Raw genomic sequence first — 12,360 nt, 5'->3', positions numbered from 1 at the left:
ACATCGGGGTGCATGTACCCCTTTGGATCCCTACATTTGTATCTTTGGGGTAAATACCCAGTAGTGCAATTGCTGGGTCGTAGAGTAGCTCTATTTTCAACTTTTGAGGAACCTCCACACTGTTTTCCAGAGTGGCTACACCAGCTTGCATTCCCACCAACAGTGTAGGAGGGTTCCCACAAGGTCTTTCTAATAGCGTAAAGGCAAAGGATAAAACATAAACAATCCCTTATATAGAGCATGTACAAAAAAAAGAGCATGGAACATGTTACTGATGGTCATGCTCCCTACAATTAATGTTTGCTGTTGACTAAGACCAAATTTAACAGAATAATGTTTTTACCATGATTGGTGTAGTTTATTAATTATGTACTGAATTAGACTAGTTGTTCTAAACTCAGGTCAATTTTATCCTGCCAGAGGACACTTAGCAACATCTGATATGTTTGTGGTTGCCACAACCGGGGCAGGAGATGCTACTGACATCTAGTAGGTAGAGGCCAAGGAGGCTGTTAAACATTATTCAGTTCAAAAGACAGATTTCCTAAACAAAGAATTACTCCACTCAAAATGTCAATAGTGCTGACATTGGAAAAAACCTTGCTCTAAAGAGATTTAAATAATAACAGAAATTCTTTGACTACTAATTTACTCCTATGGCATTTTTTGCATAAATGATGGATTCTATATAATAAAATATTAACATATCAAAAAAATATCCTATTCCTAGCCAGCTCTAGATAAAATTGCAAACAATGGATTTTGTCTTAGGAAGATTTTCATTTTTCCTTTTCTGCCTCACTCCCCTTTTGATACATCTTTATCCTTATCAGCTGGTCCCTTCAAGGCTAGAATGTTTTCCTACCTAAGCCCATTCCCCTAGGGTTCAGAGTTTTCACTAGATAACCATCTTTATGGTAGTTCCATCCTGATAGATACCATACTATCTTTACTTTGGCTAAGTCCCAGAGTGCCCACCAAACTTTGTCACTTGTACTTGTCAGTTCAAACTGCTAGAACAGTGGAAACAAACCATGAAAAAAATTGGCAAGGAAAAATACAGAGCTCTGCATTTAAATTTTATCACCTAAATTTCACCAGGAGGGCGTTAGGGAGATGATTTTGCCAAGGTTCATGTTGAAAAGATCTGGGTTATTTTATTGACCCCCAAGCCAAACATGAGCCAGAACTCTACTGGAAGCTTAATGCCCTGATCCAAGAACATGGTAGACCAACCTAAGTTGAGCTGTTAGGCATACCTGGGATATACAAGAAAGTATTGGGAACCCACAATCATTATGTGAGCATTAATTTCTAGGGGTACATTGGCAAATTGCTATATTTAGAGGAACTGTCAGAATGGCCAGGAATCTCAAGGTTGGACGTCATATGGAACAACTACAGAAACTTGAAGTGCTAGTGCAACAGAAGAGAACACTTAGAATAGATAGAATAACAATCTCTAAATGTTTGTGCAATGACTACCAGGAAAAAAACAAACTTTTCTTTGCTTTAGAGGGAAAAACTTACATTGAGCTGAAGCTGTAAGGACAAAGTGGCTGACTTATGCTCAATATGGAAGAATTTTATGACATCTTGGTAAAAAGTGCTGCTTCACAAATAGTGTGTTTCTTATTACTGGAAATATGCAAGCAGTGACCACAGGACTGCTTCTCAGAGACACTGCAGAAGGGACTCCTATTTTGGGTAGGAAGTGCGACTGAAATCTCTACACGCCCTTCCAGTTCTGGGATTTGATGAGTCTAACCACTTTTTTTTTTTTAATTAAAAGTAAGTATTTAACTATTCTTTCCCAAATGAGAATGTATTTGGAATAAAGTTTTCATTTTACTCTGAACAGCTATAAGACCATATTGAAAGAAATGTATTTATTTACCGTCTTTCAAATACTGGAAGATTGTGGCAGTAAATAAGTACCCTTAGTTGAAGTTGTAACAAAAATTGTAATTGATGTCAGTTTTTCTGACATATAATTATGCCCATCTACTTTAGGCACTAACGTAAGAATACATATAATTTTTAGTAGCACAATCTTGCCCTATTTATCTCTTTTAATTTCTATTTAAATGCCTTCTTAGATATATTTTTGGGGTAGGTATAAAAGTTTTCTGTAAATCCCTGCTTTTCATTTTAGAGTCATCAGGGAGGGGCGCCTGGGTGGCTCAGTCGTTAAGCATCTGCCTTCGGCTCAGGTCATGGTCCCAGGGTCCTGGGATCGAGCCCCACATCAGGCTCCCTGCTCAGCGGGAAGCCTGCTTCTCCCTCTCCCGCTCCCCTTGCTTGTGTTCCCTCTTTCGCTGTGTCTCTCTCTGTCAAACAAGTAAAGTCTTTTCTAAAAAAAAGAGTCATCAGGGAATAATGAAGAAAGCTATTAATTAGACCCCAAAGCATAGGTTTCTAGTTCTGTTTTGTTCCCAATGTTCTAGGATTTTGAGCTGACCTCTAGCATTCTGGCCACTAATGGCTGTGTCCTTTATGCAATTAATGTCTCTAGACCTCATTTTCATCATCCTTAAAATTAGAGTTTGTAATAGATTATCCCTGAGATTTTTTTTCCTCTCTTATTTTCTCTTATTCAATTACTTGGCATCATAGATGAAGTTACTACAAAAGCCACTGGTGTAAATATTAAAGATTTCAGAGAGTTATACAAAGGAAAGAGACCAGGAAATCAAAGAAATAGGAAAGACCCCAGTCTCCTTCATATCTTGGTGTTTTAAGTGTTATTATTGCTACATAAAGGTTTAAGCAGTACTGTGGTGCCCCAATCAACTAATCTTAGAAATGACAGCTTTTTGACGGTTAATCATTCACGTAGTACTGTGTGGCATGATGGAATCAAAAAAGAGCAATGCGTGGAGTGCACTCATGAATAGGAGCTAGGAAAATAAACCAATATCATATAATATGTGTTCTTTATTTCTGCACAAAGACCCCCTATCCTGCAGCAGTTGATAAAAATTGGATTTCTTTGGCAAAAGTGAGGATGCCATTTTGAAATGTCTATAGCAGCCTGAAATGTCAAGCCACAGTACTGATTAATATTGGTTAGATTACTAATTGTTGCTTCACATTTGAGTTTCTTCAGTACCACATAAATGTGACCATAAAACTACGGGGTAGCCAAAGGCAATACTATGAAGTGACTAGTAAAATAGAAGTCACCATAAAAGCTGCTGTATTCCCGTCTTCACCAGATGCGGACAATTTTTTTTGATCAAAATAGAATTCCAACCTCAGTTCCCTTGAGTAGCATAGGTATCTTTTACCTCTTGATTCAACATGGGTTATTAATACTTTTTAAAATTGTTAAATAAACCTTGGAATTAATTGAAATCTCTATATTATTTCAAAACTTTAAGTGAGTTACACTCTTGACAATAACAAACTATAATTGTACTTTAAAAGCTTTCTCAATTGATGATGAAACAAAATAATCACTAAAACATTTGTCCAGTTATTTCTTTTTTTCCATGAGGAAGACTCATCAATATTATAATTTATTTTTTTGTGTGTTCTTTGTGTGTGTATTTTTTTTATTTTCAGTTAGCCACCATATAGTACATCATTAGTTTTTGATGTAGTGTTCAATGATTCATTAGTTGCGTCTAACACCCAGTGCTCATCACATGTGCCCTCCTTAATACCATCACATGGCTACCCCATGCCCCCCACGCCCCTCTCCTCTGAAACCCTCAGTTTGTTTCCCAAAGTTCACAGTATCTCATGGTTTGTCTCCCTCTCTGATGTCCCCCCCTTCAGTTTTCCTTCCCTTCCCCTGTGGTCCTCCACGCTATTCCTTATATTCCACATATGAGTGAAACCATATGGTAATTGTCTTTCTCTGCTTGACTTATTTCACTTAGCCTAATCTCCTCCAGTCCCATCCATGTCGATGCAAATGGTGGGTATTCATCCTTTCTGATGGCTGAGTAATATTCCGTTGTATATATGGACCACATCTTCTTTATCCATTCTTCTGTTCAAGGGCATCTCAGCTCCTTCCACAGTTTGGCTATCATGGACATTGCTGCTATGAACATTGGGGTGCATGTGCCCCTTCTTTTCACTGCATACAATCTAAATCAATAGTTTCTTGGCTGCTATCTGCACTGTATGTCTCAGATTAAGTGACAATCTACAATTTCCCAGCATATACTCTGTGAAAGGTATTACTTGAGATTGAGAACTCATGCTCTGAATTTGACAATGCGCTGGTTACCTGTTTGCTCCTCCAGATGAACTCCACTGTTCTCCACACTGCTCTATGCCTCAGGAGGTGAACTTGTATAGACCGTATCAGTGAATTCCGGGGCGCTTTGGCTTCCAGTTAGATTTACCAATGGGGATTTACAGCAGGAGATAAGAAGGAAAAAGTACAGTGAGTCTCAGGTATAGTATATACCCCCCTGCCTCACTCCCCACAGGGTCAGATCAGGCTGGTTTGACTCCATTGAAGGCCATAGAATGTGGCTTTTCTGCACAATTCTCTCCTTCCAAGTTTTGATTAATAGCGTCCTCTCTGTCCCCTCATGAGCAAGTGGTGTTGACAACTCTGCTATTACTCCCTGAAAATACTGGGCTATTCTATCTGTCTTTCCTATCCCATGCCCTTATCTTAGTGAACAGTATCTCTTCAAGCCATCCTGGAATTATCCTAATTTGAGTGAACCATTTGGTTTTTGGTTGCTGTTGTTGTTGTTTTGCTGGAGTCTGATCTTATCAGATCCTTAGATAAAGCTTAATAAAAATATGTAATTCTCTCTCAAAGACTTGCTTTGGGACTAATTTATCTTTTTAATAATTTTTGTTTTCTATTTCATTAAGTTCAGGTCTTTTATCAGTTAATTCTCATTTCCCAACTTTTTGTTGTTGTTGTTGTTCTTTTTCAAAATCATTAGGTAAGTAGCTTGTTATTTTATCTTGACTTTTTAATGGTGGTAGTATCTAATATTATATTTATTTTTTCTGAGACCTGCTAGTTGTTAGGTTTCACGAAATTTGGAAAAAGTATTCTTCTCACTGATGTCTAGAAAATGTTTTCCTTTTAATTTCATTTTTTGATCCAAATATTATCTGGTACTATTTCTTACTTTTTAAGTATTTTGAGCTTTTGATGGGGGTCTCCATTTTATTATTTACTTCTAATTTTAATAGTGTGTATGTCCTAAAAAGTCTCCCCTTTTTAAAATTTAGTATAGATTTCTCTGTGGCTAAGTATCTGACCAATTGTTTATTACTTAGATACTTGAAAAAATTACACTCTCTACTTGAAGAATGTAAGATCAATACATCAAACACAACAAGTTTGCTAAAGAAATACTTATTTTTCTGCCTAGTAAATTGGCCTATTTCTGAGAAGGATGTGGTAAAAAATCTTTCACTATCATTGTACTTTTATAAGGATTTCCTTGCATTTTTAATAATTTTTGCTTTGTATATTTTGTCACTGTGTTGTCATTTTATGGCAAATCTTCATGAACTTAGATTCTTTTACACAATATGTCTGTTTATTCTAAGTGTTTTTAACCTTTAATTTCATCTTATGTAATATTAATATTGTTATTCCAGTTTTCTTTTGTTTTGCATTTCCTTGTGTTACACAATCCCTTTATTGGAAGGAAGGAAAGAAGGAAGGAAGGAAGGAAGGAAAGAAAGGAGAAATTTTTTACTTTTAATATGCACTTGTAAATTCACAGATCCAAATTTTGTTTTTTAACCCAAAGTAGCAATTTCTGACTTTTAATAGGTAAATCCAGTCTATTCACATTTAGCAGAAGGCCTACTGTTGTTGATTTTGTTCCTTTCACCTTACTCCACTGTTTACTACTTACTTACATTGTTTTTTCCCTATTTTTCTTCCCCTTGGTTTTGTCAGTTTGATTGAATTGCTGCTCATTCCTATTTCCCCCATGTTAATTTAAAGTTTCTGGTGTATTTTTCCATTCCCTTAATGGTTACCATCTCTTTCCCTGATCTCTTAATCAGACACATATGTCACTATGATTGCTTTAAAAACAAGATACAAACTACATTCTTGTTTCCTCACCATAATGTTCTAATCCTACCTGCTTCCCCACCTCTCAAAAAAAAAAAAAAAATACAACTTTGAAATACTTTTACGTTCCCCACATTCTTCCTTCCTTACATAAGCCCCCATCCTATGGGTTACTTTTATCTTGCCTTTCTTTCCCCACATACCAATGGTTTGCTGAGATAATTTAGTGATTACTATATCAGAATTTCCCTTATGAAATGTCTCTTCTATTTCAAGAGTCTTTATCCAGCACTTATGTACTGTTAGGCAATGTTTTCTTAAACTGATATGTAGAATACTAATGTGATAACTTTTACTGAGCATATATTATGTGCCAGATTCTCTTCTAAATGTTTCAAATTTATTGACTCACTTTTTCTTTGCAACCATACTGTTCTACCATTATTCCCAATCCTTATTCTGTAAGTGAAAAAATGAGACAAAGAGATGTTAAATACTTGCCCAATGTCATAGCAAATGAGTGACATAGTCAAGAACTAAATTCAGGTGAGCCACTCGGAGTTTGTATTTATAATTCTTGGGCCACACTGCCTCAATCGCATTTTGGTCCAGATTCTGGCTCTTCATTTTGATCCAAGCTGAGATTGTTGCTCTGGTTAATTTGTTGCTTTATTCTAGTCTTTTCTCATAAATTTTCCAAATATAGGGAATTTGGGTTACATTCAATCTGAGTTCTTGCCTATCCCTGAGATCATGTCTTTCAGCCTGACATGTGAATGCATCTTGGCCATGTATAGGATTCTTGGGTTATGGGTCTTTTCTCTATATGATCTATCTTCTAGTTTCCAAGATTACAAATGAAAAATTTTCCTAAAAATCTATAAAGAACTTATCAAACTCAACACCCAGAGAACAAATAATCCAATCAAGAAATGGGCAGAAGACATGAACAGACATTTTTCCAAAGAAGACATCCAAATGGCCAACAGACACATGAAAAAGTGCTCAACATTGCTCGGCATCAGGGAAATCCAAATTAAAATCTCCATGAGATACCACCTCACACCCGTCAGAATGGCTAAAATTAACAAGTCAGGAAACGACAGATGTTGGCGGGGATGTGGAGAAAGGGGAACCCTCCTACACTGTGGGTGGGAATGCAAGCTGGTGCAACCACTCTGGAAAACAGTATGGAGGTTCCTCAAACAGTTGAAAATAGAGCTATCATACAATCCAGCAATTGCACTACTGGGTATTTACCCCAAAGACACAAATGTAGGGACCCGAAGGGGTACGTGCACCCCAATGTTTATAGCAGCAATGTCCACAATAGCCAAACTGTGGAAAGAGCCAAGATGTCCATCGACAGATGAATGGATAAAGAAGACGTGGTATATATACACAATGGAATATTATGCAGCCATCAAAAGGAATGAGACCTTGCCATTTGCAACGACGTGGATGGAACTGGAGGGTGTTATGCTGAGTGAAATAAGTCAATCAGAGAAAGACATGTATCATATGACCTCACTGATATGAAGAATTCTTAATCTCAGGAAACAAACTGAGGGTTGCTGGAGTGGTGGGGGGGTGGGAGGGATGGGGTGCCTGGGTGATAGACATTGGGGAGGGTATGTGCTATGGTGAGCACTGTGAATTGTACAAGACTGATGAATCACAGATCTGTACTTCTGAAACAAATAATGCAATATATGTTAAGAAAAAAAAAAGAAGATAGCAGGAGGGGAAGAATGAAGGGGAGTAAGTCAGAGGGGGAGATGAACCATGAGAGACGATGGACTCTGAAAAACAAACTGAGGGTTCTAGAGGGGAGGGGGGTGAGGGGATGGGTTAGCCTGGGGGTGGGTATTAAAGAGGGCACATTCTGCGTGGAGCACTGGGTGTTATGCACAAACAATGAATCATGGAACACTATATCAAAAACTAATGATGTAATGTATGGTGATTAACATAACAATAAAAAATTATTTAAAAAAAAGAAAAATTTTCCTTACCTTCACTCAGTTTGTGAAAAATTTTCCTTACCTTCACTCTGTTTCTGAAAAGTTTTCCTTACCTTAACTCACCTAAGAAACTGTGGGAAGACAGAGAATAGACTTCTTCCAGGAACACTGTAAGTGTTCTGTAAGTGTGCTGACATTCTGCCTGTAGCCCATAGGTTTATGGACCAGACCACCGCAACGGGATTCCCACCAGTCCACCAGTATTTCAACAACTGGCCTGAGCTCCAGTGTGCTGGCAGGGGAAATAACTTCCCATCCATGGAGCCCTCAAAGCCAAAAGAAATGGATCAGACTAACAATGTAAACACACAGTGAGAGTTAGAATTGCTGAATTGCTGCATGAGACAGATGATCTCCTGAATAAAAAGTAATCATGAACAATGAATACTTAAGAAGATTCAAACAATACCAAAAAAAAAAAAAAAGGATTTTCTAGAGATTCAAATCATTATTCTCAAACTAAGGCAAATCAGTAGGTAATAAATAAAGGAGTTCGACCAATGAATGACCAGATCAATAGCCAGAAATATCTTAAAGCATAAGAATGAAAGAAGTAGAAGTCATGTGGGAAAAGGTGAAAGAGTGGTAGAAGACCTAGTAAGCAACTAATGGATGTTTGCAAAGAAAAAATGGGGTGCATGAAAAATAATATCCTTGATCTGAGAAAAGAGCTGAATCTGCACACTGAGATCCAGTTAGTTTTCATGGAAAAGAAACACATCTAGGTATATCCTGATGAATAAGAAGAATGTCATAAAAGCTTCTATATAGGAAGAGCAAATTACTTATCAATGGATATTTCACTGTCAAACTGTGAATAGAAAATTAAAGTGTGTCCCATCCTGGAATATTCCATAAAGTCATCCCTTCTGTGACTATTAGACACAATCAAGAGAAGGAAACACATTCTGCAGGACAACTGGCCCTGTTTTTTTGCAACAAGTCAGCATCATAATAAAAGGGACTGTGCTTGATGAAAAAGACTTTATAGGGGCATAAACACCAGGTTGTTAATGGGATACTGTTTTGGGCGAAGCAGCCGCAGTGGTCATTCTGGAATCCCCTGGAGAAATTTAAAATAAGATTTAGGTATTATATGAGATGAAAATTTACTGAAATTGTAAAATGGAGATGACTACCTGGAAAAAGCAAGTTATAAAACAACAAATCACATCAATACATACACATGTATTTATATGTTATGTATACACACACATAACACACAAAATAGGTAGACATATATGTAAAACTATATATATATGAAAAACAATATATGAGTATTATATGTGTTATATAGAGATCTAATATTGGAAAGGATATGCATTAGAGTTTAAAATGACTACCTAGAGTTGGTGACAATATGATTTTTATTTTATTTTCTAATTTTTAACAGTGCAAAATATTGCTACCATAAAATGCATGTATGTAGTATTTGAGTCACCTTACATAAAACATATACATGTTATATATATGTTTATATATATTATTATATATATTACTAGAGAGAGGGGAGGAGGAAAAGGAAGGGAAAGAGGAGAGGAAGAGGGAGAGGGCTGATGATGGGAGGGGAGGAGAGGAAGGGGAAGAAGAAGAGGAGTAGGAAGGTAAATCCTGAAAGGAAACTCAAGGATCTCCATAGAAGGCAGTGGAGATTCAAGGACAAAGGGCAGCCATGCTACACAATCATTATAGAGTATCTGGTACACAGCACAGCTATATGGATGCAGATCATGGAAGAGTCTTGCCTGTTGCAAATTACCGCAAACTACCACGGGAGGAAAATGTAACCTAACGATTTATGTTTAAATTTCCACCCATCAAAATATGGCATGAAAGTTTCCAGAAAGACAGAATTAGATTCAATTTTGAAAAACAATTCCAGGGGCGCCTGGATGGATCAGTCGGTTAAGCATCAGACTCCTGATTTCAGCTCAGGTCATGATCTCAGGGTCGTGAGATGGAGCCCCGCATCAGGCTCCACGCTGGGCAAGGAGTCTGCTTAAGATTCTCTCTCCCTCTCTCTCTGTCTCTGCCTCCCCTGCCCGCACCCCATGCATGTGCACTCTAAAAAAATTTTAAAAAAGAAAGAAAAGAATCCTAAAACCCAGATTAATTATGGATGTCTCCAAATTATAGTCCTATTTATGCACATGCTAGTGGTATGAGTTTTATGACCTCCATTTCTCTTACAAAAATATCCAAATTATTACAATAAATTTGAACTCTGTTTTGTGATATTTCAGTAGTTTTAAATATCACTAATATAGACTCCACATCTTTGAACTATGTAAAAGTTTAAGCTGACACAAAGCAATATTTACATTAAAATTGCCCATGAAAAAGAAACTTCTGGACAAGTTCATCTTATAAATAAAATTGCATGAAGCATTTAAAACTCTTTCATTAAAGAACCTACAATACTCTATATAAAGCCAAGATGACGTATTCAATTAAATCTTAGTAAATGTCAGCAACAGCTGATCAAAATCTTTGGCATTCTTTTTTCCCTAACTTTGCTGACTAGGCCCACTTGACGAAATAGACGTTACTACTATACTAATCCTCCCTACAATTAGTCAAGATTAGGGAACTTTGAATGTCCTTATACTTAAATATATTTAAAATAACTTCAAATTTAGTTTTTCTTTCTTTCATGAAGAGCTACCTTCAGAACGTTGATACTGCTACATTCCCGGGATAGTATCTCTTCAGCAACCTGTGGATAAGACTAGATACTATTATCAGCCAAATTGTTCGATGGATTTCTTTTCACCAATCAATGGACTCTAAGTAAAATTTCCCCCTTTCGGTTCTCTAATACTTCATTTTTTTTTAGGGTTCCCAGGAACTAACAAACAGCCACAAAACCAATTTAGGAATACAAATTACTGGTATTGTTGAACAATGACTGTGCTATATATATATACAATGGTCTCACTGAGGCCAAACCTCTGACCACCAGCATTTGGCTCTGTGACAGCATGAGGAATCGGTTTTCACGCTCTCTTGGAGAGTTTTCCTCTTAGCCTTTAAATCATGTGTGTGTGGCACCATAGAAGCCAAACAGTCAGTCATTTTTGTGCAACACAGTTATTTTTAGTTTGTTATATAGGTAAATACTAAGTCAACAATGTTACCTTTAAAGAACTTTCGTTCTCTTTCAAGTTATTTATTATTTGTCAAAATATATGTACATATTAAGATTTAGTTCAGGGTCCATCTTTTTGTGCATAAAATTCTTCTGAAGGTATTCAACTAAATATGGTTCTAATGAAATGCTGGCAACAATGTCCTAAAGTAGCAAAACCTTCCAGGCAGTCTGAAAGTTTGTTTTCCAGGAAGCATGAAACGTAAATGGTTGGAATGTATCTTGGGATGAGGAGTATCAGTGGCATGCTTAGACAGAGGAGATAACTTTTCCAGTTCACTAAGATCCATAAGAGCACATGGACACAGTTGGCATTAAATCATATTATCTTTTCCTCTGCGTGCTGAATTGAACACGCTGGGCTCTGCCCGAAATTATCAACTCTTTCCCATTCATGGTTAGACTGAATATTTTCACCTAGCCACACAGCCACAGCCGCCAAAAATGCATGCAGACACACCCTCGTATTCTTAAAATGGATGTACCTACAAATTTCAGGAGTTCCCTTGCTTAATGTCTCCAGATTTTCTGCTGTCAGCCTGGCTGTTCAACTTTAAAACAAGCTTGCTCATGTAATGGTTCAGAATTTAAAAGGTGTCCATGTGCCTAAAATCTGGGTGATGGTTAGCAAACAACTTCAATTAATTCATTTGTGCGCTAACTAGTTGGCACCTATTCAAACTGGGGCCTTGTTTTGATTTGGATGAAGGCAGAAATCTCCCAGAAGGAAGGAAAGGTGGGTAGAAAGAGAGAACCTTTACCCTCAAGATTTGCACAACTTGAACTTTACTTTTTCCGCATTCTTTACTCCCCATTGGCTTTGGCTGGTTCACACTTTTCCTAAGGCAGATATTGTGGTCTTTCCCACTAAAGGTGATGAAACCAGCCTCAGTGATCAGATTCCTTCACCCTTAGAACCAGGCCAGCCTGGTGGCTGACGTAGGGTCAAGGGCTAAAGCCTGGCTGCCTGTGACAAACAGAGGCTCCCTTTATTTTAACTGAGCGTATTTGTGGTCGGCTGGAACTGTGACACCCCAGAGGCCCCCTAATTCTTCTTTCTGCAGTCCATTCAGCTCTCATCTCCCTCTCATTGTTCTCTTATTCTCTGACTTTATTAATTAGCTGCTCCCTCAATTGGACAGTGCTTCATGCCAAGCCACTGCATTAGA

The sequence above is a fragment of the Eumetopias jubatus genome, unplaced genomic scaffold, assembly GCF_037043125.1.
Source record: "Eumetopias jubatus isolate StellerSeaLion01/CBP00866 unplaced genomic scaffold, mEumJub1_p1.0 scaffold_6, whole genome shotgun sequence".
NCBI lineage: Eukaryota > Metazoa > Chordata > Mammalia > Carnivora > Otariidae > Eumetopias > Eumetopias jubatus.
This window is presented reverse-complemented; position numbering follows the sequence as displayed.